This window comes from Rhipicephalus microplus, chromosome 7, assembly GCF_043290135.1.
Source record: "Rhipicephalus microplus isolate Deutch F79 chromosome 7, USDA_Rmic, whole genome shotgun sequence".
NCBI classification, from domain to species: Eukaryota; Metazoa; Arthropoda; class Arachnida; order Ixodida; family Ixodidae; genus Rhipicephalus; species Rhipicephalus microplus.
In genome coordinates, this window is record NC_134706.1 from 15617004 (window position 1) to 15627362 (window position 10359).

General features: G+C 45.5%; 1 protein-coding gene across 3 annotated transcripts in view; it reads right to left on the reverse strand.

Moving 5' to 3' along the window:
- LOC119180097 (solute carrier family 22 member 3-like) overlaps positions 1 to 6262 on the reverse strand; it is a 29572-nt gene extending 23310 nt beyond the window's left edge. Inside the window, exons 1-2 of one of the 3 annotated variants that reach the window (XM_037431235.2) lie at positions 6074 to 6254; positions 5849 to 5965 (exon numbers count right to left, since the gene is read on the reverse strand). The gene's annotated coding sequence lies outside the window, so the exon portion shown is untranslated. Of the gene's footprint in view, positions 1 to 5848; positions 5966 to 6073 lie in introns of all 3 variants that reach the window. The other 2 variants (XM_075868749.1, XM_075868748.1) reach the window with 2 other exon arrangements.
- Between the last annotated feature and the right edge of the window lie 4097 nt (positions 6263 to 10359).

Consider the following 10359-nt stretch of genomic DNA (forward strand, 5'->3'; position numbering starts at 1 on the left):
GCACTGTGATTTGCTGTTCGTGCAAGAAACAAATTTTTTCAAGCTTTCTGATGTACTCGCTTTTAAGCGCGCGTTCCATATTGATTGTTTCTTTTCGTACGCCAGCACGCATTCGACTGGCGTCGGAGTCGTTATTTTTAACCGAGGTCTTTTACGTGACCATCACGTTTCCTTCGATGCCTTCGGACGCGTGCTGGCGTTCGACTGCACCTTTTTCTCGTTAAGAATGAGATTTGTTGCCGTGTATGCCCCAGCGGCACGCGAGAACTCAAACGCGTTCTTTCAATCTCTTGATGCGTTTCTTTTAAATTCCCGACATGTGGTACTTTTAGGGGATTTCAATTGTGTCTTAGACTCACACGCAGACGTTCGAGGTCCGAATCGCGGCCGGTCAAACTGGAATGCCCGAGAACTCGAACGTCTAGTGCAGCAATTGGCATTGAGTGACATTCATCAAAGTGTGCATGGCAATAATTATGCCTATACTTGGCGTCGAGCAGCGTCGAGCAGCCGAATTGATCGCGTGTATGCATCCCCCACTCTCATTACCTACGTTCACGACACCGGGGTAATGTCATTGCCACCGACACCAGTATACATTAGCGACCATCGGCCGGTTATGTTCTCTCTCCGCCTGCCAGCGGGGACGCCCACGGTTCACAGACCATGGCGTCTCGATTGCCGCGTCCTCCAGGCCTCTCAGGCTACGGAGAAATTATCCCGAGCATTACGCGCATCGCTCATTGAGGTGGATGTAGCTGATTGGGATCGCCTCAAAGAACAGTGGCGGCACCATTGCAGTGCGTCGGGCAGAGGACTTTGCACCCGTATGTCGAAAGATGCGTCATTGTTAATCCAGAAGATACGCATTGCCAATCGAGATCCCGGTCCTTCCACTGTAATGCGGGCATGGCAAGAGGAGCTCGTTGAACGGTACCAGCGTATTATGCGCGCTTATTCACTCTCGGCTGCAGCTTGGCGCTGTAGACGTGCACCCTGTGCGCACCCTGAGGTGCTAAGGTATGCACGCAGAGCTCTGCTTTGTCCACCAGGCTCGCCTGCCCACTCGCTGAACTCCATCACCCCAGCTGCTGCGGGTACGCGCGACTTTCAGGAATTCACTCAACACTTTGAGTCAATGGCTAAATCTGGTGCTAATGTCTGTTACCCAGGATCCGTTTCTTCACATCCTCTGCTAACAGATTTACCTCATGATTCCAACATGTCAAATGACGTCCTCCTATCACCGCCATCCGATGACGAAATCAAAGGCGCATTAGACGCAATGAAAAAGGGATCGGCCCCAGGGCCTGACGGACTCCCTGCAGAGTTTTATGTACAGTTCTGGCCTATCATTGGTCCAACTATGTCACGCGTCATTCGCAAGTGTTTCCAAGATATTACACTTCCAACTTTTTTCCACAAAGGCCGTATAACACTAGTTCCCAAGAAAGACCCAATGTCCACGCGACCAGAAGATTGGCGCCCTATTACCCTGCTCAATGTAGATTACAAGCTCTTGGCTAACATTTTGGTGCGCCGAATCAGTCCATTTCCTGCAACATTAATCGCTCCCCACCAGGTCTGTTCTGTTCCGGGCCGAGAAATACACACCCATACGTGGTTAACGCGGGACATCATTCAATACACCATTAGCCGATGTGCGCAAGGACTGTTGGTTTCATTAGATCAAGAGAAAGCTTTTGATTTCATAGAACATGGCTACATACTAATTGTTTTACATGCATACGGATTCCCGGATAAGTTCATTAACCTTATCAACGCGATGTACACTAATTTAGAAAGTACCCTTTACTTAGATCCCCGTGAGAGTCACGCATTTATAGCCACGCGTGGGGTCCGTCAAGGGTGTCCCCTCTCCCCAGTGTTATTTATCCTTGCATTAGAGCCCTTCTTAAGGGCCGTTGAACATCACCCGCAGATTCGTGGCTTACCTCTACCCGGTAACACTCAAGTAAAGGTCGCTGCATATGCAGATGATATCACTCTATATGTACATAATGAACAGTCGCTGCAGCATGCTCTTGATACATTCCATGATTTCGGTATTATCTCCGGTGCAAAGTTAAACTTTTCTAAAAGCCAGTATTTTTTTCATTGGCAACCCCAGTGGTCGTATCAACATCACGTCGCCTTTACAGTGGTCTCCTGAGATTTCAATACTCGGAATTACTTTCACTGTATTTGGTATAGAGGATAGCATCTGGTCATCCGTTGTACAAACTCTTCTAAATGATATCAAAGCAGCCAGGCACTTCGAATTCCCCCTCTTGGAATGCCGATACTTAACTCAAACGGTGTACCTAGGAAAATTTTGGTACCTTTGCCATTCTGCTAAACCACCGCTTCACAACTGCAGGAAAGTGCAAAGCTGCATCAGTTCATTTTTTGTGGTCTGGTGGCACAGAATTGTTATCGCGTCCAGCGTTAGCTCAACCGCGAGATCAAGGCGGTTTTGCATTCCCTGACGTTTCCGTCGCGGCTTCTACATTGTGCCTCCGCACTCTATTGCGAATACTAAGCAATGATGACATGCCCGCTCAGACACTGGCTCGCTACCATCTGGGGCCATCACTACGTGTCTTCTTGCCGGATAGCCAAATAAACAAAGGTCCCCAATCAACTGAATTACCATCTTTGTATCGAGCCCTTCTGGCATTTCACCGACGTTTGGAAGCTACGTGCCCAGAGATAGAGGTGGCCGATTCTAAAGTGGTGGACACAATGGCCGCCCTTCTACGGCCCTTGGTGCCCCAGCATCGTCAATCTGTATTGAACCGCGCTTGGAAACCAATAACTGCCGCAGTGTTGCCAGGGCATCTCAGAGACTTTGTCTGGAGGTTGGGCTGGGGCTTGCTCCCCACGCGAGATCGATTGCAGCGATGGCAGGTAGTTCGCTTTTCCACTTGCCCCAACTGCGTCATGGTAGAGACCAATCGACATGCGACGTTTGAATGTGTGGTTTCCCGCCTTTTTTGGCGTGCGGTTAATGCTGGTTTTCGGGGACAGGGTGTGCGAACTTTCGTGTCCAACGGCCGATTTCCGCGTAGCCGCTTCTCCGCTCTCTTAATAGTTGCGAGGCTGTTCAGCCTTTGGAGAAACCGATGTGAGGCCGTAGCTGCCAATTGCCGCCGGCGTGCCTTGTGGCCGATACTGGGGAGAATGAGACGAGAGATCCTCGCGTTCCTCTCCGAAGAGCTTTTCTTCCTCGGGGAGCAAGAGTTTCTGCGGCATTGGTCGTGCCCTTTCGTCAAGGTGGAACACGAAAGGATACAACTCATTTTTCGACCGACTTGGTGCTAAGCAGCGCCCGTTGAGTTGTTATATATGATTTCATTTGTTACAAATTGTGTTTAATTTGGATCTATTGTATCGTTATACCCTTGTATCGTGATATCACATTGAATTTTTGTGTACATGTATGCCACATAATCATGTATATTAGAGCAAATGTCTTCACTGTAACGTAGTGATGTTAGTCGTGAAATATAGATGTGCCGAAGTGTATGTGCCCTGTTACTGGAATGGTATGAAGCTTTGTGTTCTGTACATGCTGTAAATAAACTTTTTCTAAACAAGGAAGGTTCATAGGGGTGTGGAAGTGTTATAATATAGAGCTCACACCTACGGTATTGCTTTATGCTCTCCCATAGTAGAATACAAAGTACTCTAAATCGTTACCCCTTTTTTCTAAAGCCTGGTTTATAGGGGTGAATATAGAGGTCATAAAACGGGCCCCAGTAGATGTGAGGACCACGGAACGGCTATATGCTCTCCCACCTAGTACTCCAAATCGTTAAGCACTTTTTTCTAAACACAGCCCGGCCCGCGCGTAGGCTTTCAGCACTCCACGGTAGAGTACCGAGTACTGTAAAGCGTTAACCACTTTTTCTAAAGACATTGAGGAAGGCAATTGCATTTGTTTGTTAGGTTGTAAACAAGTACACTCTTAGAAAAAAGGGTAGTAGTACTTGCTAACTTTGGGGTAGTAACAGTTTGACACATATGTTACAACCCTGGTAGTCAGCGCAGTTAGTAACGGCGAGGGCGGTAACAGTTGCCACTTTTGCTGTTACTACCAGCATTTAGTAACTGTTAGTACCCTGGCCGTTACCACCCATGGGTAGTAACCTTTAAAGGTTTCAAGATAAAAATTAGCAACCGACACTACCCTGCTCATTTATTTTAGCATAGTTTTTCTTCGTTGCTAGTGTTGGTCAATCAATGTCTCATTACTACACAGCTTTGGGTAACATTGCGTGGTGGGCAATGAACGCAAAGAATACATAAACCTACGAAGTTCACTTACTTTTACGCTACAGTATGAAAAACAAGTGTATACATATAGCCCCTACTTTTCAGATGCATGTCTGGTGCAAGGAAGCACTTGTCTTTCTGGATGAATTAAATGTGAATTTGAAGCACTATATCATACTACCTGACTACGTGTGTTTGGGGACGTAGCACAAAACTTTTAATCAGCCTTACCTTAAAAAATATATGTCATATCTATTCATTATAAAAGGGTCAAAGAAAGGCATTATTTACAGTGGCCGAAACACCGTATTTATTAACATAATCTCAGTACATTTGAATGCTTCACTCAGCTAGTACATCAGCGGTTAAAGTGTAATCATCCTTTTGGGGGGTTTGACGTTCCAAAACAATGAAAACATTTGGAGAAACGCCGCTGTGGATTAATTGTGACCGTCTTGTTATTTTGATCCGCCGGACTTGTTAATTTTCTGCAATGTACTAAGTTTGTTCTAATTGTCTATTGCAACGCGTGTAGCACTTGCTTATGGTTTGTTGACTTGTTCTTCTTTGTTTCGACAATATCAGAATTACGGGTACATATCTCGGTTGCGTAGCTTGAAACAATTTTTTTTTCTTCTCTATGGATGTCTTCTGCGTCATTTTTTTTTTCCGTTTCTTGATGATACGTCGAGACGATTCCTTTCATGAATTGTCAGAATCGGAATGACACATTGTTTTGGATTAAATAGTCAGCAGCTGGGTAGCAAAAAGGTAGTAACGGAGCAAGAAAGGTAGTAACGGATGCAGTTACCACTTATTTTATTCCAGTTACTGACTGTTTACTAAAATAGGTTGTAAACAGGTCGCAAAAAGTTAGTAACGACTGCAGCTAGTAACTGTTTCTAACGTAATTAGTAAACAGGTTGCAAAAGAATAGTAATGGTTCGAGAAAGGTAGTTAGCGCTGTTGTTACTACATGTTTGCTTGCGGTTGCAACCTTTTTACTGACTTTTTTCTGAGAGTGTATAATTTATTCCCCACAGCATCGTTTCGACTTCCCTAGGCTCTTATTCCATCGGCGTGTCTCGCTTGAACGCGACAAGCTGCCGTAACCCCAGGTAAGCTTCACCTTCCATTGTGAATGCTCCTGTTACTACTTTCACAGACCCTTCTTCGTCTTCTATTCTTTCACGTTCACGTCGGACCAATCAATCAGGTCAGGCGAGAATTGTTAGGCACAGCGGAGACTGTTAAGCTTGAACTGAAGGGTCGCCCCGGGTGGGCTTGGCATCTCACGCTGTCTATTCGAACCTCACTATATCGCGCGTGTAGCCGACTTGCGTGTCTTAAGGAGACCTACTGAAAATAACTCATCGTAGAAATCAGTGTTAAAAAGAATGACAATCAGAGAACCGCAAGTATAAACTCAGAGTGCACTGAATTAGATTCCGAAGCACTCTCCCCAAAATAAAGCACTGTACACTGCGTTCTTGAATTTTGACCACGTTTTTTTTTTTTCGCAAGTGTATAAGGTCTATGGGTACCTGCTCTGCGTACCTATGGACCTTACCTTGTTTTCGTTTTTTGTGCTCCTTTCTACGACTATGCTGTCAGTACTGACTCGTCCAGCAAGACATTCTTCTAAGCCTATAGCTCGCAACTTCGTTGGCAGTCTCAGGTTATTCGCCTGATCAAGAGGTAAAACATGTATAAAAAACGGAGAATGTCAAGGTACAGTTATCGCACTACAACAAGCGAGATCGTAAAAAATAAACACTATACCCAAATTCGTTACCTTGTCTCGTAGAACTCTTTGAACTCGAACTCACGAAATGCTCATCAGAACTCCTCCCAGACGGCGGATCTGAAAGTGCGTTCGGCGTCGCTTGCGAAAAAAAAAGGATGGAAAGACAATGGCGGTGGGACAGAGGCTTCTTTGGCCTACGTGCAGTCTTCTTTTGACGTATCTTACACGCCGTGTGTACTATATAGGCTTCGCCGTGAATGACGTACACCATAACGCTTGCGGTGTCGGCCGTCAATGCATTGTTTTCTCTGCTATTTGTTTTATATTCTTTTTTTTTCGTTCTTATGACGTCTTTAGGCTGTCATTCAAAGACTCAAATTCGAACTGATCCTTCAGTGTCAATGTGAAGCGACGCACAACTTTTGAGGCAGCGTGTGTGTCTCTCTCTCTCTTTTCGGATGTCGTCTTGTCGACGTCAGCAACTTACCGCGGGCCTGCTGAGCGTCGGTTGCCGAGACCATCCACTGAGAAACCGCGGAGCTTGAAAGAAGGGATGGCTAATTGAGGTCGCTCGCCGAAGTTCTGATGATCACGTGTTGATGTTTTCGCCAAAGTGCTGACAATCACTTGCTGACGTTCTGTCTCCGGGAATCGTTCGCATGAAACGTGCAAGGACGGCGGCCCGCGCCAATGGGATCCCGGACGAAGGATTTCACTCACTGATTTAATCGCGCATAAAATCTTAACGAACGTTTTGTTATCTCTCTCAGACATTTAGGCGCGCTTTTACACGACCAGGATTTGGTACATTTCCAATTAGCGCCATCTCTCGGCGATGACAGAGGTGACCTGTTTTTAATGAAAAGGAAAGTGGTGGTGCCCCGCCGCGGTGGTCTAGTGGCTAAGGTACTCGGCTGCTGACCCGCAGGTCGTGGGTTCGATTCCCGGCTGCGGCGGTTGCATTTCCGATGGAGGCGGAAATGTTGTAGGCCCGTGTACTCAGATTTGGGTGCACGTTAAAGAACCGCAGGTGGTCGAAATTTCCGGAGCCCTCCACTACGGCGTCTCTCATAATCAAATGGTGGTTTTGGGACGTTAAACCCAACAAATCAATCAATCAAAGGAAAAGTGGTGATCAAAAAATTATATTTGACAAAAATGGTAGTTATCAAGAAAGACTCCCGGTTCTACACAGCCGAGATTTAATCAAATATTCTGTTAAATTTACAGTGTCGCCCTAAAAAGCACGTGGCTTCCCCAAAATGTTTACTATTTTACAACGAGGCCTCGTTTGTTTTCAATATGTGGCATTCCATTGTCTTTGGAAGCACACGCATCGTATAATATAGAGCGATACTGAAATTTCACCCAAGTGTTCGAGTGAGTCTCCACTGTATAGACCTTTTTTTCTAAAATGGCTCCCTGGGCGCACCATTTGGGCTGCGCAAATTGGCGTGACCCCCCAAAAATGCACTGTGGATGTTGTGCCTTCAGCCTTTGTTCTCCCGCACGCAGCCCATCATGGTGGCGTTTCTTCCTCTTCTTGACAACTAGAGTGTAGTCCGGAGAATGACGTCACCTGAAGTGCGCGTCTATTGGTGGAGGCTCGTTTACATCCGCCTTTGAGGGGAAAATGCCGCTGCCTTCTTAAGTTGTACTCGACTATAGCTTATTTCCAATGGCGGCCTAACTGGATTCCCAGAGAAGGCAAGCGGGTTAGGGGGAGACAGAAAGTTAGGTGGGCAGGTGAGGTTAAGAAGTTTGCAGGTATAAATTGGCAGCAGCAAGCACAGGACCGGGTTAACTGGCGGAACATGGGAGAGGTCTTTGTCCTGCAGTGGACGTACTCAGGATGATGATGATGATAGCTTATTTCAAAAGGTATGAATTTTTTTTTCGCCTATTTCCCATTCAGCCATGGCAGGTTGTTGTAGCCGCCGAAAGATGGCGTCAAGTACACATGTTCCTGTACACATAAAAGTACATACTGGCACAGGGTCAAGCAGGAGTGCAAGGAACATTTATGGCTAAAAGGGAAAGTGGCAGGTCAAATCACACTCCTTGGTTTCGTGTACTTGTGGACGGGAGCAAAGACCAGAGAGGAAAACCAGGCAATGGTAGAGTGTATATCAAAGGACATTCAGGAGTTAAGAAGAGAGTGCGAGATAATTATACTAGGAGACATGAATGCGCACATAGAAGATATAGATGGGTATACCGACCCGACAGGCAAAATGATCATGGATATGTGTGAAAGGCTTGATTTGATCATTTGCAACAGTACCGAGAAGTGTGAAGGGCAAATAACATGGGAGGTAGGAAGGCTGCAGTCGACGATAGATTATGCACTTATGTCTCATAGGATGTGTAATAAGCTCAGGGGAATGCACATAGATGAAGGTGGCTTCAGAAGTCTGGGTAGTGATCACAAACGTATCAAGCTAAGCTTTGGAAGAGTAGTGAAAGTGGGAAGGAGACAAGATGAGCAACTACAGGAAAATTTTCATCTAGAAAGGCAAATTGAAATAGCCACTAAACAAATTGAGAAAGTAATCACGGAAGATAATAAAACAGTGTGGACATAAACGAATCTAATTAGACTCTTTGACCTAGAGCTTGCTAAGACGCGTGACAAGTCACCCAGGAAAAGAAGACACAAACCCAAAAGTTGGTGGAATGAGGAAGTTAAGAGAGCCATGGCAAAACGTCAGGAAGCCTCTAGTGAACACAGACATGGTAAGCAGCGGGGTGAACCGACAGATGATGTTGAAAGAAAATGGGAAACTTTTCCAAGCTGTAGAAGGGATGCATCCCTTCTGATCAATGAAAAGATTAGAAGAAAGGGAGCTCAGTGGCTGGCAAAAGTACATAAAAAAGATAGAAAGGCAGCTGCGAAATTTCGGAACCATCTAAACTCCCTAAGAAATGAGACGAGCCTAGAGCAGAGATTTACAACTACAGCTCAAGGTGCTAGGCTAGAAGGGGACGAAATTATTGAATATATAAGAACAAGGGTGACAGAAAAATTTCAACAAAGAAGTACTTTATGCACCACAATAGACAAGGACGAATCAAGTGGTGCAATGGCTCCATTTTCACAAGGAGAGTGGGAAAGGGCTGAGAAAAGGGTTCCTAGTAGTACATCAACAGGCCCAGATGGCATTGTAATTAGGCTGATAAAGACATTAGGTCCGAAGTCTAAGCAGGCTATGAGAGACGCAGTGAGCAAAATAATAATCGATGGTGAAGTTCCCGATGGATGGAAACTTAGCAGGATGAGCATGATCTATAAAGGAAAGGGGGACAAAGCTGACATAAACAACTACCGTCCTATAACAGTGACATCAGTGGTCTACAGGCTGGCGATGCAGATTATAAAGGAAAGACTGCAGGCATGGATAGAGGATGAGGGGGTGCTGGGGGAACTGCAGAATGGGTTTCGGAAACACAGGAGGTTGGAAGACAATCTGTTCTCACTGACGTAGTGCATCGAAATAGCAGAAAAGGAACACAGGCCCCTGTGGCTAGCATTTTTGGATATCAAGGGAGCGTACGATAGCGTGGTTCAAGAGGACTTGTGGGGCATACTAGACACACTAGACGTGGAACATGTAGTCACTAATCTTTTAAAGGGTATCTATAAAGGTAACAAGGTAGTTATAAAGTGGGAAAAACAGGTATCCAAGCCTGCAGAGGTAAAACGGGGGCTTAGGCAGGGGTGCCCCCTGTCACCCTTATTATTCATGATGTACCTACAAGGATTAGAGGCAAAATTAGAGGGAAGTGGACTGGGCTTCAACGTCTCTTTAGTGAAACAAGGAAAACTTATTGAGCAGGCACTACCAGCATTAATGTACGCAGATGAAATAGTGCTAATGGCCAACAACAAGGAAGATTTGCACAGATTGGTGGACATCTGCGGTAATGAGGGAGATAGGTTAGATTTTAGATTCAGTAAGGAAAAATCAGCAGTCATGATTTTCAATGACAATGAAGGTAGTGAGCTTAGAATACAGGAGGTCACGCTAGAGATAGCAGATAAATACAAATATCTGGGTGTATGGATAAGCAATGGGACCGAGTACCTCAGAGAACACGAAATATACGTGACGACTAAAGGTAACAGGAATGCAGCAGTGATGAAAAATAGGGCACTGTGGAATTACAATAGGTATGATGTTGTGAGAGGAATATGGAAAGGGGTCATGGTTTCTGGGCTGACGTTCAGCAATGCGGTCTTGTGCATGAGATCGGAAGTTCAAGCAAGATTAGAAATGAAACAACGTGGAATAGGTAGGCTTGCTTTAGGAGCTCACGGGAATACACCGAATCAG